The sequence below is a fragment of the Numida meleagris genome, chromosome 2, assembly GCF_002078875.1.
Source record: "Numida meleagris isolate 19003 breed g44 Domestic line chromosome 2, NumMel1.0, whole genome shotgun sequence".
Lineage (NCBI taxonomy): Eukaryota > Metazoa > Chordata > Aves > Galliformes > Numididae > Numida > Numida meleagris.
Genome location: NC_034410.1, coordinates 128,955,306 through 128,972,938, shown reverse-complemented (window position 1 = coordinate 128,972,938; position 17,633 = coordinate 128,955,306). Strand labels below are relative to the sequence as shown.

The 17,633-nt window shown below is 35.5% G+C and overlaps 1 protein-coding gene across 1 annotated transcript in view; it reads right to left on the bottom strand.

Moving 5' to 3' along the window:
* ZFPM2 (zinc finger protein, FOG family member 2) overlaps nt 1–17,633 on the bottom strand; it is a 309,416-nt gene that overhangs the window by 263,631 nt on the left and 28,152 nt on the right. The window lies entirely within an intron of this gene.

Below are 17,633 nucleotides of genomic sequence, written 5' to 3'. Positions count from 1 at the left end.
TTTTGTCAGTACCCTTTAAACTATTGCCTTACGAGAAGGTAAGTATTCTTTGAATGTAATCTTTCTTGAATACTATGGTCTACCATATCAAATTATCTTTCTCAGATATTACACTTGTCAATCCTTTGTTCATCCTCTTTTTTCATCCATTTTCTCATACTAAAAGGAGCAGAACTGGTCATAGAATAATTTCTTCATACAGTTTATGCTTCACTGTGGTTACAAAGGCAGAAGACAGCAAATGTTACATGCAACTGTCACACCACAGAGAGCTCTGGAAAATGAAAGGGGAACCATCACACTTGGAGTAGAACAAGCATCCAGGACTAAAGGATGTGTTACCCATTACATTTAAAACAGACAACCAAGTTGTATTATTAAACACTGTTGATTTCAAGACTGCTTTTAGAAGGAAAGGAGCCTAAAATCAAAGTATGAAATGTATTAGAAATATCGATAATATGATCAGCAATTGTTAATAATACAGAAAGAAATAGTAAAAATGGCTAGTAACTGTGCTTGTCACAAGCAGCATAATGTAATTGTCACACTGTACAGTAACAGAAATTCTTCTGGAAATAATTAGATTTTCAAGATGTACATTTTTCTAAAAGAGACATAGCTACTAAAAATACAAGTGTGAAACAGAATAGCATGCAGTAATACCAAATGTCACCATCCATTACAATATCTTGTTACTTCCATGCATGAGGATTAAGGAGTGGACCTGCGGTCTTATCTTCACAGCATATCACAAAGAAATTGAAAGTATTGAAAGATTTTCCAGTTAAGAAAACGAGACCATGGAATCTAAATCAGAAGTAGACAGTCATGTTTACTGACTAGTGATTTCATCATAAGTTCCTCTTTCCTCCTGTTCTTCTTTTGTCATCATTGCCATTCAACTGTCATCAAATACACCAGTCCAATATGTTTTAATCATAAGCACTTTACAGCAGCTTCATATACCATATCCAATAATACTGCTGTATTAATACTACTAGAGAAACCATTGTTATCACGTCACTACCAACATTTAATGGCTATTTATTTGTTACTTCGCACAAGGCTGTTGGATTTTATTTTTTCTCCCATGTACTATTTTGAGAGTTTGCTAAATGTCCCAGCAAAAGGAACACTCAAAATATGATTTTTTTCTCATCATCAATATCCAGGCTTGAAATATCCTTAAATGGTTATTATTTTGCCAGTTAATATCTTCAGATATCCTTCCTGTTTCCTCTGGCAAGTAATGTCAAATTTCAGGGACAAGTACAACATATAACATATTCATGCCTTCACCAAGACAGGTAATACCAGATAAAGAAATCTGTTTATTTTCTTGACTTAGAAAAGAAAGCAACAGGGTGAGTGGGAAAAGACTGTGAAGAGAAATTTGGATCAGTCTTCAAAAAAAGTAAGCATGCTTTCTTCCCCGTCACCAGATCCTCTCACAGTATTCTGTTCCTCAGGTACACAACTGCTTTGTAGGACTCCATCACAAAATTCATAAGCCTTTGAGCCTGGAAACTAACTGCTTTCCAAATCTCATGCTCTGTGGGGCATAGCCTTCCAATGTCAAATACAAGCATAAAGATGCCACAGCTGATTTAAGCCCCACAGGCAAAAACAAGGAGTAGTGAAAGAGCAGATCACTGCTAACCACTGCTGTGAAAAGAGCACTTTGGTCTAGACCACACATATACAAGAGACTTTGTAGCACCAAGAACATCACTGGTTAGAATAAATAGTAAAACAAAATTACTTTTAGAATATATTGATACAGATAAGCTTCTTGAGGGTGAAGATTTCAATTTGAAGATGGACAATAAGAACCTCTCATTACTAAATAAAAGTGATGTAACAAAAATCAAAGGTAAGTAGAAGCAAAAAGGTAAAAATCAGTGCATACCTACTGATGTTCGTACTTAGTTTAACAGAGACTATGACAGGGATAGAGTCTATGATGTGGATAGTCCCTGTGGAACAGATCCCCCTCCACTTCGTATTGATTCTCTACAGGATCTTTCCTATTAAAAAGAAAATTAAGTATAAAATATTTGCTATGCCATACAATGATATTTCTTTATGTTGCACTATGTTTTGAGGGTTATTTTATTACTTTATAGTCATAACTAGTGTTACTCAAGAAAAGGGCCTAAACTGATCTTAAGTACCATACTGAATGTTTATTTACATTTTCAGTCTCATAAACTCTCCTCATGGATTGGGAATCATTTAAATAACTCCGGAAATACTGAGTTAAACTGTAAAGTACATATCACAGTACTATCACCTCAAACTCATCATAAAGGCGAGATAGGGAATATTCTTTGCAGTCAGCAGAAGCGAGGCTTTTTGCCAGTAAGTTTCACTGCTAATGGTTCAAAGTAAGACCCAGATTTTATGGTACCACAGGATTAAAAAACAAAAACAAAGAAATAAAGAATAATAAAACCCACCCCATCCCTGATGCTTAAGTCCTTTCATCGTCAAAGGTGGATAAAATTGAACTTGATATAGATCACCTTACATGCAGCAATTTGGGCACTGGATGACATAGCATTTTCCCTAACAGAAATCCACCAGCACATCCTTAGCCAAATATCTAGCCCTATCATGTAACACCATGGAAAGCACAGCAATGACAGCAGAGCAGCAAGGTCCCACACTGCAGCAAGTAAGGATTTGCTCAAAGGCAACAGCTGTGGGCACAGAAACAAAGGAAGAAAGCTGCTTACCCTCAGAAGTCCTCACATACATAGGGATCTCCAGCAAGATACCTTTGCCTCCACTGCCAATCCTTAAATGAGGTCTGGGAAAGGGTGGATCCTGACTCCACCCCCTTCCGGTCACTCAGGTACACTGCACACACCTGAGCTCCCCTGGGTTGGCCCTGCCTTCCCACCAGGTGCTCAATCACTGTTCCAAGCCATGACTTAGCATTTCCACTAACTATCCTTTGCTGGCTTTTCTGCTCTGCACCACTGCAAGGGCTTATCTTTGGTGGTGTGCACATGTATGATGACAGATCTAGTGAAAAGTCAACTGAATTTGAGACTTCACAAGGAAAAATCTTTACAAAAATAATGAAACCTACTCAGTAACATCAGACCAATGCAGACTGAAAATTTAATTTGAAAATTAAATTTTCTGCTCCCTACATTAAAAAAAAGTATATGTTTCTTTTTCCAAGACAGTAATGTCTATCATTTACTACAGTTTATCATTTATAAATTATAGTTCATTTTCTTAGGCCTTCTGACCTCTGAAACATGCATATCAGAATTTCATAGGAAAGATTCCTGTATCCATTATGATTTCATTGGTTATCAAAAGCAAGAAGAGGAAATGATGGCAGTTAAGGACACAGTGACACTGCCACCTGGCTTATCTGAGTTCTGAGGGAACATCCGGAACTTTCTAAGTCATACACAGCTCCACACAAATGTTGAACCACACCCAAAATAGATAATAATTCATTCAAATATATAATCATTCATTCAAAGGAATGCTTTGTTTTCTACTGAATAGATCTTGCTTTCTCCATGAGATGTTTAAGAATCTAAATGGGGGAAGCCTCTAATGCCAGCTAGTAGCTCCTAGTAGTCTAAAGTTCAGTCAACAATGCCACAAAAACTGCATCTAAAAAGAACTGTGTCCAATGAAAAAAGTGCAAACTGTACATATTTATTGTGTTGATGTGTATTCTACTTGATCTATTCATACGTGCCTATTACATAACCAACATGCTAAGGAATGACAATAGAGATTATGTAACAAGTTGAATTTAGGCAAGACAGAACAAGACCATATTGTGCTACAGTATAGATACTATAGCTACTTCCAAGGAAATCTCACTTTCAATATAGTAGTTTTCAGATCCGAACAGATCAGAATAGTTTAGAATTCATAATCCATCAAATACGATCATAAACCTGGTCACAAAGACATACGCATTTCATTCCCATGTTTTTGTTTTGTTTCTTTTCTTAATTAATAATATTAAGCACAGACTTTTTAATAAACTCAGAAGATCCAACTAGTATCTAATTTCTGTTCAAATTACTATTCAGCGCCAGTCATTCTGAACATATCTCTCTGTCTTGATTCACAAATGATATAAAATGCACTTTTCAATCTCCTTTTATAATTAGACTTCACTGGGATAGGACTTCCTATGGGAAACTCTAGTCTTTAATTAATAATCTATAGAAACAATGCAATAATTATCAGAAAAGATTCATAACTATGAAATTCAGTACCTGATATTATAATACATCCTATACAACATCTGTAGTTACTAGTTACCTATGCAAAACTGTTTTTTATTTTATTTTTAATTATCAATTGAATGCCTACTTTTAAATATTGTTGTTTGAAACTACTTCCCCTAATTTGTTTTACTATAACATAAATTTTCCAATAGATGTTACAGTTTAAAGCTCGGGAAGGCTATTCACCTCTGCGAAAAATGCACAGAAAATTCTACCTATGGACCTGGGTTGGTCAATACATGAATATCTAACGCATTTTGTTACTTCTTCATCTAAACAGCTGCAGTTCGTAATTCAAGACTGAAGCTTGTATACACAGTACAGACATTCATATAAATTCAAACCTAAGCTGTAAGCCAAGTTTCTGTCTTTCAAGGCTCCATTTCAAAGTATAGGTCTCACTTCTGGGAATCTGACTTGTTATTGCAGTGGTAACTACTGACACTAGGATTTCACTTTTAAATAGCATTTTTCCTTATTTGCATTATTACATAATGCTTTGCAGCTGCAGCAATTCAGAAATGTATTCCTGTTTTACTACATGAAAACATTACATACATAACTTTTCACTGAAATTCTACCTGATCTTAAATATATATTCTTATATATTCTGTATTAGTTCTTCATCTGTAGTAACAGTAAGAAATAAGGTTTCTTATAAAGGAACACTGGAGGAGCCTATTCTCTGCTATCATTCATATTAATTTTTTTTCAAGATCACAAAAGTTTAAAGACAGTGAAAAGATGTAAATTCTCACTGGTATTCCCAGAAAATCATTGAATATAGTTTATTTATTGTTTCTTGCAATATATTTCAGGGTATGATTTCAGGAGTCAGAACACTACTCTGAACTCTGAAATCTTGGAATGTTTTTTGAAACACTAAATGTACATTGAAATACTTCTGTCATAATTTCCCTTCCTTGAAATGTAATCATTCCCTACAGTAAGCTAACTAGACCCAGACAGAAGAATACAACATGCTACAGTTTTGAAAAATCAGCTGCAACTTACAGATCAGTTCTACATGACCTTACAGAGCTAAAGGAGAATTCCTGGTGTAGTTTTTAAGTATGATTGATCCAAAGCTCATAGGATTTAATATTAAGGTCTTGAGAGACATAGAAAGGCAGTGTTCTCAGAGCTACTCTCACACAGAAGAGCTGTGGCTGTGCTCTTTGGATTACTGCAATTCTATCTGTTTATCTTTAAGCACAAGATGGATGTACAATTTGATGACAAGACATTAGAAAGCATCATGAAGACATTACTACTGAGTTTGCTCCAGTGGGTACAACATACGCTACTGAGATACTACAAATATGATGTAAGGATAAGATATTGCCACGGGAAATCACTTACTGAAGGCAGATAAACAAAGCATGAAGTGCAAAACCAGATATAAGACAGTTACCTCTGCAGAAAAGCAGAAAGTCTAGTGATGTAAAACAATGCCTCAGTTTCAGTGATCACATTTCAAGAAAGTAAAAAAATGATTCAAGGGTGACCAAATTTTAACCAAGATTGGAAGTGTCATGGGATACCTGGAGCATACATATGGATCAAGAACAGATAGATTCAGCGAAGTACTATACTCAGGCCTCAAAAAAAGTGAAGGACAGTGTGGGGCACCTGACTCAAGCCTCATGACACCTCCACAGAGCTCAAAGTCTCATTGTGCCACTTCCCAGGTACCCCTGGCTTTCTCCAAACTAATTTTGATAATAGTTGATCACTGTCTGAAGAAGACAGGTCTCCCTGCAGACTGGAAGGTGGGAGGCGGATGAAAATATTTGACAGAGGTACTCAGAGTAACCTGCTGAGACAGACACCTACATTTTCAGAACTCTGACACCTGTAACTGGCATCTACAGTGAACAATCTAAATTTTCTTCAGTCCTTAAATGGATCTATCTACTGATAATACTTGTACCACATTGTAAACACTGCAAATGATTAAAAAAGATTAAAAGAAAAAGAATGAGGTGTCATCCCGTAGGCAACTTGGCAGGCACAGAACATACTGAAAGGCTTCACAGAAGGAACATTTCTGGAGTGATATCTGTGCTTGTAACCTTTCTGTAAACAACTCTTTTGCTAAGTGATGGTTTCACTTCAGAAAGAGTTCTTACCACTCACACAGCCACACAGCAAATTTTGATCAAATAATGCTTTTAAGTACTTTGACACTGGATGACACATTAGAGAAATCCAAAGAATTATTCTTACTTTCCAGCTTCAGCTATAAAATATTACATAACAGGAACAAAGTATACTAAAAGCTATAAATTATAATGAAGTAAGAAAAATGGACACTGTTCAACTATATGCTCATTCACCTATCTCAGAAATAGTAAGGAGAGTGTATTTATGGCTGAATGGCATTTCCTGAAGTTTTAAAGTGTCCACCGAATCACACATCTGACTTACCCTGTAAATGCTCATATTTATTGCAATCAGATATAAGTATTTCCAATGACTTCAGATGCTCTCGATAGGTTTTTTGTTCACATCACAGTAAGAATAAATCAGGCTGGCCATCAGGAAAGATATCAACTAATAATAAGATCACATCATAATGCAGCACTTATTCCTGGCTGATTATTCAGCAGTCCTGGGATCAGCAAGTTTCACTTGTTCAAAGTGTTGTTCAACAGTTCACCTGATAGGCAGATACAATCATTTTACCATTTTTCTTCAGCTAAGAATAAAGGCAGGTTTGTCATAATCACTGTCTCACCATTAATATTAAAGCTCTTCATTATCTCTCCTGACACAACAGAGCAGTCTTCAAATATCCCAGAGAAAATTATAATTCATTCATGAAAGTAAAAAACAGAACAAACATCATGAGAACTGGACAGAGCTTGCAAGACCGGTGTATAAATGGCATTTCGGCCTCTGTGAAAGGAATCACTACTTCGGACTGTAAGCATTTGTCCCTTGTCTCTACTCAGCTTCACAATTAGGCTCACAGCTGCTTGTTAAATTCTAAAAGTGAAGGGCCGTAATCTGCAATAAAGTCTGTCTACAAATGCTGTCAGAGAAAGCAGTCAGGTACCAGCCCCCCAGGTCATTTGTGTTTGATAGGCAGCCCTGCAACATCAACCTATGGAAGCGTACTGCCTGTCACAAAGTACTTGCTAACCAACTAAGTTATAATTAAGCCAGGAACGGAAGCTGCAACTGCTCCTAATTCCAACCTTTGGACTTTACCTGAAGTTTAGCTTTAAGAAAAACTGTGATGAAAGTTCTAATTTTAACTTTAGAAAGGCAAGTAGAATAAAATCTTAAGACAGAATACAATAAATGTAAAGTGACTGTTCATTATAGCAAACCACACCCATTTCAGGAGTAATTCTGTACCCAGCCTTTTGATCTGTTTTCAGCTGAGACAGCATGAATAGCACACTGATGTTTTGGTTGTTGCTGAGTGATGGGAGCACACTCAGGGCTGAGACAGGCCACTGGTGGGGAAGGGCTGCCCTATCATGGCAGCAGCTCTTCCCCACCAAGCAGTGAGGAGCCAGGACAGGTGGCCTGAATCAGGCCAGAGGTTATTCCATACCACATGACATCACACAGAAGGTCACACAGCCGTGGGGAGTTGGATGAGGGTTGGCCACTGCTCCAGGACTGACTGGGAATCAGTCGGGGGGGGGGGGGGGGTGAGACACTGCATTGCTAGAGGCTGGCAGGCAACTGTATTGTTTGCTGGCTGTCAGTCAGTGGGTTGTAAGTAATTACACTGTGATAATATATATATACATATATATATATATATATCTCCACATTTTTCTTCCTGGTTTCCTTTTTCTGCCTTAGTAAGTAGTTGTTCGCTCAACCCACAAGTTCTACTTGGTTTCCAATTCTTTCCCTCATCCCAATGAGGAGTGGGGGAGTGAGCAAATGGTTGCGTGGCACTGAGCCACCTGCTGGGTTAAACCACACACCTTTACTTCTTCACATGTTGTTAATCAAGAGAGCAATTAATGGAGAGTACAAGTAATAGCACTTTGATTGGATCCTGACATTAGTTACACTCAATTCAAGTCTACACAGGCTAACTTCCATAGTTGCACCACATAAAACTATGGCAACAGATCATCCAGTTTACAGTTATGGTTTATTTCACTGATTTTCATTATAAAGCAGTAATTTTAGTATCCCACAATCAGATAAGCTGATATTTAACTAATATTCTGTCCTCTGCAGATTACAATTTTTTTTACCAGATAGCAGAATATATAATTTATGTTAAGGAAAACAGGTTTTGAATTTATTTTTAAAGTAAACAATCTGTATGCCTCTATTTTGAACTTAATAGACAGACACAGAAACAGTGGAATAAGACTTCCCTGCCTGTCTGCAAATTTATGTGCAGAGTACAAGGTAAAATTGTCATCCACTGCAAGTCTCATCACAAAGCAGAAAAACATCTCATTAATAAAACATTGTGGTGCCAAAACCTCACTTTTTCTAGTCCTTACCAATAAAAATACCACATACTGGAGATAATTATCCTCCCCAAAAATGACTGCATGCAAATCTACCCAATTCCCATTTTCTAGGTACATTGTTTTGTTCTGCTTTGCTGTGTTTTTTTGTTTTTGTCTGAAAACTTATAAATCTTCTATACACAGGTCAAAACATAGATGTAACCTAAGAGAACTGTTTGAATTGAGAGTTTAAAACATATGAGGAGACTGTAAAGCAATGTTTTCTCTACATTTCCTTTAATATTAAAAAAAAAAATCCAGATTTTCAACTGGAAATACTACAGAATACCCCTGCCTTTAACACAGGGAATTAACTAGTTCATTTCCTTTGGATTATCTGGTTTAACCTTGCTTTAGAAGAGAATATACTGATGTTCCTGAGAATCCCAAACACTTATTAGATTCTAGTCACAAGACGTATTCTTCCACAAAAGCTTTAATCAATATCATTTTTTATTTAATAAGTAATCTATATACAACTTCCAGCCCAAACTTTGTTCCTGATCCTCCACTTTAAAGATGAAGGGAACACTCTTCCATAGATGATTCAAAATACCCAGCATCTTTTATCCCAATGGAACTTACTAACTTTATATGAAACAAAATATACCATAATTTGAAACTGAGAAAAAAATATTATTCCTGTACAACAGCAGATTTTATAGAGAAAAAAAAATTCTGAATGAGAGTTACAAGTGATAGAGAAGGTAGAAATTATTTAGGATTTGGATGAGATCAGACTACTGGAGTTACTAGTTTTTCCTGTCCAATCAAAAGGCATACTCACTTTAAAAATGCATTTGATGATGATCTTAATTCTCCTTTTATAAAAGATGTGCCATTAATGCAGAACATGCAATAATCCGCAGAGTGATAGGCTTACATTACATTTTTGGCTTTAGTATTTTTGGTTAAATTCCAAATATTCTAACGAAAGGGTCAAACTAAAGAGAAGAATTAGCAAAGATAAATTTGTGAAATCCACAGTCATGCTTGACTGTTAGCACTGTTTGCATAAGAAAAGCAAGTACATTCATAAACAGGTTAGTAAGTTTGGGTTTACAGCTGAAAATCAGCTTAGGTTACTAGGAATCAGTGAAGATGGAACCTAAATCAAAACTGCAACTATTCTAGTAAACAGAAACTAGGGAGGAAGTGATCCAAGAACACTAGATCTGCAGTCACTGGCATTGCTGAACTGCAGTCTCACTTCCCGACTGTTTCGATCACTCCAACTAGGTCTCCTTATGACAAAACTCACTCAACCATAAGAAACATTGTCTCAAGCTAGTCAGTTCTTTTGGACTTCAGGCCCACAGCTAAGTCCCTGGCTTTTAAACCAACTATACCTAGCTGCTGAGATTTAGAAGTCCTGCAAGTGGTGTTAAAGGCATCTGTCAGCGTCTAGACAGAAAGTCAAATTCAAGCACAAAAGATGCAGATCAAAAAGGAAAACTGGAGCAACTGTGGCACTTCCACAGCATTTGGGCTCTCACATTGAAAATCATGACCCTCAACGTTTCTGCCAAGCACTCTGGACTCCTTAAATTTGTAGTAACGTTAGTCTATTCCCTAAACTTTTTCTTTTGCACATTCTGACGACTGCCTCTATCTTGACACAGCTGAACAGAAAACCTTTTATGTCGAAGAATTATGACTTTCCAGCCAAATATTCCACCAGAGATATAGCCTGACCCAAGTATACCTAGTGTCAGTAAAGATGCTGGAAAAAGATGCCAACCATATTTGGAAAAATATGGTTGTTATAGGCAGAACCACAAGATAAAGACCATTTTGCCCAATTATGAAATGGTACACTGGGATGAATACTATAACCAAAGTAAAAGAGAAATGAAATGTATGACCACCTAAGACTAAAACAAATATCTCTTATGTCTCAGACTGTCCTAAGTAGTAGAGCACAAGATTTAGTACAGAGGCATCGCTATCATCTAGCAGTTAAATACTTTCCTGCAAGAAAAAAGTCTGCAGGTTTGTACCTTTCAGAAGGAGGAAGGGTTTTCTGTGTTTTAAGTATAATAGTTACTAGCTATTTATACTTAAGATCTTGCTTATTTGCAAATTACCTAATTAATCATCTGGGTGACTACTTAAGCAAACTCAGTGTGTAAATTCTTATGTGATATTGACATACTCTGTACTACATACTAGACAGTTCCACGTCATGCTGACTGTTGTGAAATGTATTCTGCACAGTAGAATTATCCCCAGCCACTGTAGAGAGAGCTCTAAGTACTTCCCACGTTTAGGCATCTCCAAGCCAGATGCTGGTATGCATGACACCAAAGTTCCAAAATGACTAAGATATCTATGAAGGAAAAATCAGAGTAGCCATCTAGGCCTAAGCTATGTAAATACCTCTGTAAAAAATTCAAATTTTTACCTTGTGTTTAAAAGAAATGTCTATAGGTCTATTGCTGTCATACAAGAGTAACTAATAGTAATTAATATTCTGCATTTATCTCTTAGCTCACAAAGGTCACAGGGGTTTATAAAGAATTTTTAGGCTTAGACTAGTTTATTTGTAACCAACAAATTATTCTTCTCTCATAAAGATGTCAGACACAATCCTCAGGAGAAAAGAAAAAAAGAGTTTTAACATATTAATTTCCAAATTTAATGTACTTATTGAAGAATCTTGTAGGAATTCCTGCTATCTCTAAATCAGAATGCCAGATGTGTTTTCAGTTTTGACCATTTGCTATTTTTCCTGTAATTTCCTCATCATTAAGGACATTCACCATGATAATCTATGAACATCAAACAGATCTCTTTCTTCACAGTTTGGAAAAGGCCACAGGTAAAGGTTTCTACAAGTCTTACTAGACAGTGGTCAATTCCTGAAGAAAGATGTTCTTGGGTTTTTTTTTTGTCTTTTTGTTTTGTTTTGTTTTTTAAGTATCTATCTTGCTGAAAGTTTTAATTTGGAACTAGAGATGAATGATCTTGCTTTCACTTTCAAATAAATATTCTCCAGAAGAGCAACACATGTTGGGAGATTTCGGTTTTGAGCCCAAATTTCAGAAAAACATTAAATGGACATTTTGATCCTGTTTGTACTCTGTGGCAACTAACATTATAGGATGTCTACCTTCCATACCTTAAAGGATATGTCTAAAAATAACCCAGTGACACCATGAATCCCTTTCTGATTTATTTTAAAGCCTTCAGGTGCATGACCCATGAGTACAAGCAAGAGCTGATTTTCCATTGAGTTCTCATGGATACAGTCATTTAGGCACTACTTATCACTTCAGAACTTTGTCACTGCATAGGATGGCTGCTGAGGCAAATGCACTAAAGTACTGAGACCTTTTGTTCATAAAATATATTTAATTTCACTTCTTTTTAAAAACATCAACTTCTTTCTACAACTTACAAGGTACATATATATTCAATTTCCTTTGAAATTCTTTCCCATTTAAAAATCCTGAGCACTTTGTTTTATATTTTGTATTTATTTTATCACACTTGATTTTATTTTCTTATGTGGTGCCTCAAGGTTTTTGACAGTAATGAAAGGTGCTACACAAATAAATTCCTTTTTGCACTTACATTCAAAAAAGAGAAAATCAAGAGTACTGCTCCTTTGAAATTGGATATTCTGCACTCAGTATAACTGTTCCTTTAGAATGTGTATATATACATACTGCATTATATTTATGTATGTTGTGTTAATGTGATTTAAATAGGTATACTTCCAAAAAGCCTAGAAGAGCTTTCAAAAGCCCTTTAACATCTGTGGAGCAGCAACATGCATACCTTTAGAAGATACTAAAATAACAGAAACATTGCTCTACAATAGCAATAAACCAAAAATATTTTAGAACATTAAAAGCATTACCATTTCACCGTTTATATTTAACTCTTTTCAGAGACTACATTTCAGTTTAGTGTAGTATGTAGTGTAGTAGTATGTAGTATGTTTTCTCATCTAAGCCCAAATATTACAAAAAGGTATAAATAACTAAGTGGGGAAGGTACATGACACTTTTTACAAATTTTATGTAGCATTACATACTATCAGTACCCAATTATCCTTATTTCTGTTCTAAAATATATGCTCAACTATTACGTAAAAGATGAATTCATATTGCCTAATTGTAAGCATCTAAAGGTCAGCTGTCTAATCTAACCCACTTTCCTTCGGATCATACCACCTTTTTTTGAACAACTACATTATAAGGGCAGAGTTCAGATTGCAGAAAGTGCCCGCCACCACTTTAAGGAAAGCTTAGATAACTGGCTAATTCTGTACTTTTTAGATGGTTAACAATAGGTAAGACTACTTGCCTTCCCAAAAAGCTTAAGTAACTTGGCTATATAAAACTGCTCTTCAGTCATTCAGACTACTCCTTCACAGAATCATGGAATTGTAGGGGTTGGGAAGTGACCTCTAGAGATCACTGAGTCCAATCCCAGATTCAGAGAGATTTGAAGAAAGTGACCAAAGCATATGCAGGTATATACTCTATAGGAGCATCTTTTGTAAACATACTGTAATAAGTACAGTAATAAAGTTATTTTGAGTTACATGTTTAGTTACATCTTAGGAATTAAATTTGAGAAGCAATACCAACAGTCCATAGAACTGAAGAAAACTGCAGCTTCCCCCAACAATTCTCCTGTCTTTCCATTATGTTATATTGCATTTCCTTTAGCTACATGCAGACAGCACCACTTCCTTAAGGAGGTTCTTTTTGTCCCTTTTCTTGTGTCAGTTCCCCATTCTTCATATATACACAAGAATTTTCTGATTGCTTTTGTGCATTCATAAAAATTTCTAAAGAAAACCGAGGCTAAGGTGAAATGGCTGAATTTACACAGGAGAGATAACTATTACTGTAAAATCTTTCCAATCATTCCTCAGCTTTCTGGATTCTCACAAATTCATTGAATGGTTACTGCAAGTCAAACCTGCACATTTATCAATGCTTAAGATAAACCATATTTGTTTTTGTGAAATAGGATTTGTAGGATACTAAAATATTGCAACCCCGTGCCAGAGAATAATTTTAACTACTAAATAGTATTAGTTATTAGAATTTATAATCATATTATACCTAAGGTAATACCACATATAATGTTTCTTCCGGCCACCTTCCCCTGCCTACACCTTGGATTTCTGCTCATAAATTAAGCACAAAAATCCCATAATTATTTGTTATGCATCTTACTGCTTCTTGCTATAAATCATTTATTAAATTGTCCTATTTATTGGCTTACTAATTACTGCTTGTCTGAATTCGATTAGCACCGTTTCCTCCTCCCGCTCTAAAGTAGAGAAGTCATTCTTCCAGTTCGTGCCATAAATTTAAAATACCACACGAAGCCTATTTAACAAAAGGATAATATGTTATATTAGTAATTTTTTCAGTATTTTTTCTTATCATTTTTCTTTAATTATGTAAGAACAGACAACCCTCATAATGAAACACAGGAGGGACAGATACATAGAATCATAGAATCACCAAGGTTGTTAAAGACCTACAAGATCATCTAGTTCAACCGTCCCCCATCACCAATAGTTCTCACTAAACCATGTCCCTCAAGAAAACATCTAATCATCTCCTTTGAACACAAGGAACATTTCACACATCACCACAGCCTTAAAACTTCAGACATAAGATTGATAGTTGGAAGAAAAGCAGTAGAAATATGAAACACTGCGTTAAAGAGTAGTTGAGCTCACATTTATATGAAAAAATTGAAATATTTTGTCTCATGATTTGAGAATGTTCTTAGATTTACAAGACTGAAACTGAATCACTCTGAAACTAGGCAAAACATTTTTCAAATGAGAAACTTGCATTGCATAGAAATGTAGGCAATTATGCTATAGCTATAATGCTAAAATGTCATCATATAATGACATTTCAATGGCACATCAGTGCAATTTTTACACCTTTGAGTAAAAAAGTAAAAATTAAGTATCTAAAATAAATTATCTTCAACTTCCTGCATTGAAAGCAGTAAAAGATTTTATTATCTTGTTTATATCTTTGCAAATTATCATGATTTCCCTGCACATCAAAGCAAATAGTATGAACTTCACTAATGAAGTGATCAGGAACACTTCAACTCAAATTATATTTCAAATATATGCTTCTTGAGACTCTGACTGAATCCCCTATAGTGTTAGATTCATTTACATTATCCAGCTACCAAAAAGTAATCAAATGTAGCATTAATACATTACTATACTGTTAGACTGACTTAATCAAATCTTCTATACAGTCAGACATGATAAGCCAATGGAAATTTATTTAAATTTTAAAAAGAAATAAATAAAAGACAATTATTATCACAAGGACATAATGGTATCCTATCTTTCTACAGGAAATATTTAAAGAGTATAATTTCTTCCACAAATCTGAGCCTGAACCCATATTCTTCACTCATGAAAAAAAAACAAAAACAGAATATATTTAAGAAAAGTATCTACAAAAAGTTTACTTCTGTAAGTTTATACATATGTAAAGAGGCTCTAAGGCACGTAAGAAAAAAATACTGCAGCTGTATCTCTTACAAAACTCTCCTTCAAGACTATTAACATTCTGCCTTTTGCAGTAATAGTAAAAACAATGAGCAATCAATATATTGCTATACCAATCACATCTCACTACCTACTACTTTAAACAAAGCAGAGCATATTTTTTAAGTATCACTAAAGTGATTTCATCCTAAAACAGCTGTCTATCTGTGTAGTATTATTATCTCCTTATGCCAACACTAGCAGGCTGCATTCCCAGATGAGGCTATACCACCCTCCTGCTTGTTGTTATAGTCACCCTGCCTTCCTTGTTGGATTACCAAAAGTATTTGCACAGCCATCAGGTGAACTACATAAAGAAATGGATTTGAATTAAAACTGAACCTCAGGCGGTGGAGAACAAAGGTGGCCTTCACTTGGATCAGTTCCTTTCCCCAGTTCACTTTACAGACAGAAATGTTTGTGCCGCACATGAAATGACAGTCAAAAGAGAGATCATCACTTTCTTTCTCAGTAGCATGTCAGTTTAAAGTAACCGTTGAAGTAGGACGCAAAGTTGAAAGAACGAATGCCCCCCAAAATAATTTCTTTGCATTCCTATAGAGGAACCTAAACAACTACCTTATCTTGACTGCCAAGCAATTTGATAGCTAAAAGCTCCTACAGTAAGTGTCCACAGATCATCTATTTAACTGAATATGACATGAATCTTCTGTGCAGAAGAAACTGAATATATTTCCACCATTTTTTTAAAATGTGACTCATATGAGAATCTTTATTTTTCCAGTTTTTCTTTCTTTTTTTTTTTTGATGAAAGTGAACAGACTTTAAAAAAAACCACACAGAAATATGCAAATTTCAATAACAAATTACTTTTTCATTTCCTTCTTCCTTATGATGATGTCATGAAGAAATTTTACAGGGTAATATGTTTTAATTGCAGAAAGTAGCTAGAACTGAAGATAATAATTCAACTACCTTATATTAAATATTTCCTAAAAATGCATCTTTGGTCAATGGAGTACAAACAGGGAATTTAGCTAACATTAACATGGCTTAAAAAGTTAAGCAAGAGAACTGCTGCAAGCAGGACTTGTCTAAACCTTAAACTCTCAAAAGCCTCAGCTTCAGAATGATGTCTGGGAAACCGTTTTATGTTCTTTAAAGACATAGCCATAGCTTAACGGCTCTCAACTTCACCAAAAACTGTTCTATCGTGTTTTTAATCATGCCAAGGTCTATTTAGAAAGATAGTGTGTTTCAATCCATAAGCCCTTCTCAATCTATTAAAGTAAGAGAAAATCTAGAACTTTTAACTAGAATCTTTTAATTCGGCACAGCATAGTTCATTGTATCTGGATATCATAATACTAATATAAGATTGTGAAGATTTTATATATACAGTGATTTTACTTCCAAGAGTTAAAAACGTGCTCAGAATATTTACTTTGTAAGATACATGTTGCATTAGTGGTCTTTCACAGTAAGTGAAAACTGGCTGGACCACTAGGCTTAAGAGGGAACTGTTACTAGTATCAAATTCAATTGGAGTCCATCTATCGGAAGTATCCCTTAGAAGTCAATATGTCTTAATGTTTTCATCAATGCTCTGAACAATAGGACAGAATGCAAACTTGCAAATGGTAGCAATTGGTAGGAGCTGTTAAGACACACTTCAGGGCAAGGCAAACATTCAGAGGAGACCTGGAGAAGTGGGTTTTCAAGAAACATCGTGAAGTTGATAAGGCAAAACCGAAAGTCTGCATTTAAACAAATTAATCTCATCCACCAGTAAAAGCCTGAGCCAATCTACCGAAAATTAGCTTTGCTAAAAAGTGCTCAGAGTTCTTGGTGGACTAGGAGAGCACTGAACATCAGTGCACAACTGCAACAGTGAAGGCCAAGCCCATCCTAGGATGTGAGCAAGAGCCTAGGCAGTTGGCTGAAGGAAGTGATTGTTCTGTTCTGTAATGATGGTAACACACCTAAAGTACTATGTCCAGTCTGGGGCTCCCCAGTACAAGGGTGACATAGACGTATTAAAGTGAGTTTTACATAGACCTACAACACTGACAGGAAGACGGAGCAAAGAAAGATCAAGAAAGCTGAAACGTTCAGTTTTAGAATTAGTTTTTTCCTGAAGTCTTCAAATATCGAACTGAATGGTATAACAGGAGAGAAAGCCACATTTCCCTTTAAAGTGCCTAACAAAATAGGACAGGAGGCAATGGACACAACAAAGAAAATTTTGTTTAAATATTAGGGAAAAGCTGACAGTGAAAAGTAGTCAAACTGCAGAACTGATTGTGCAAAGAGACTGTGGAATCTCTTGTTTGTTTCTAC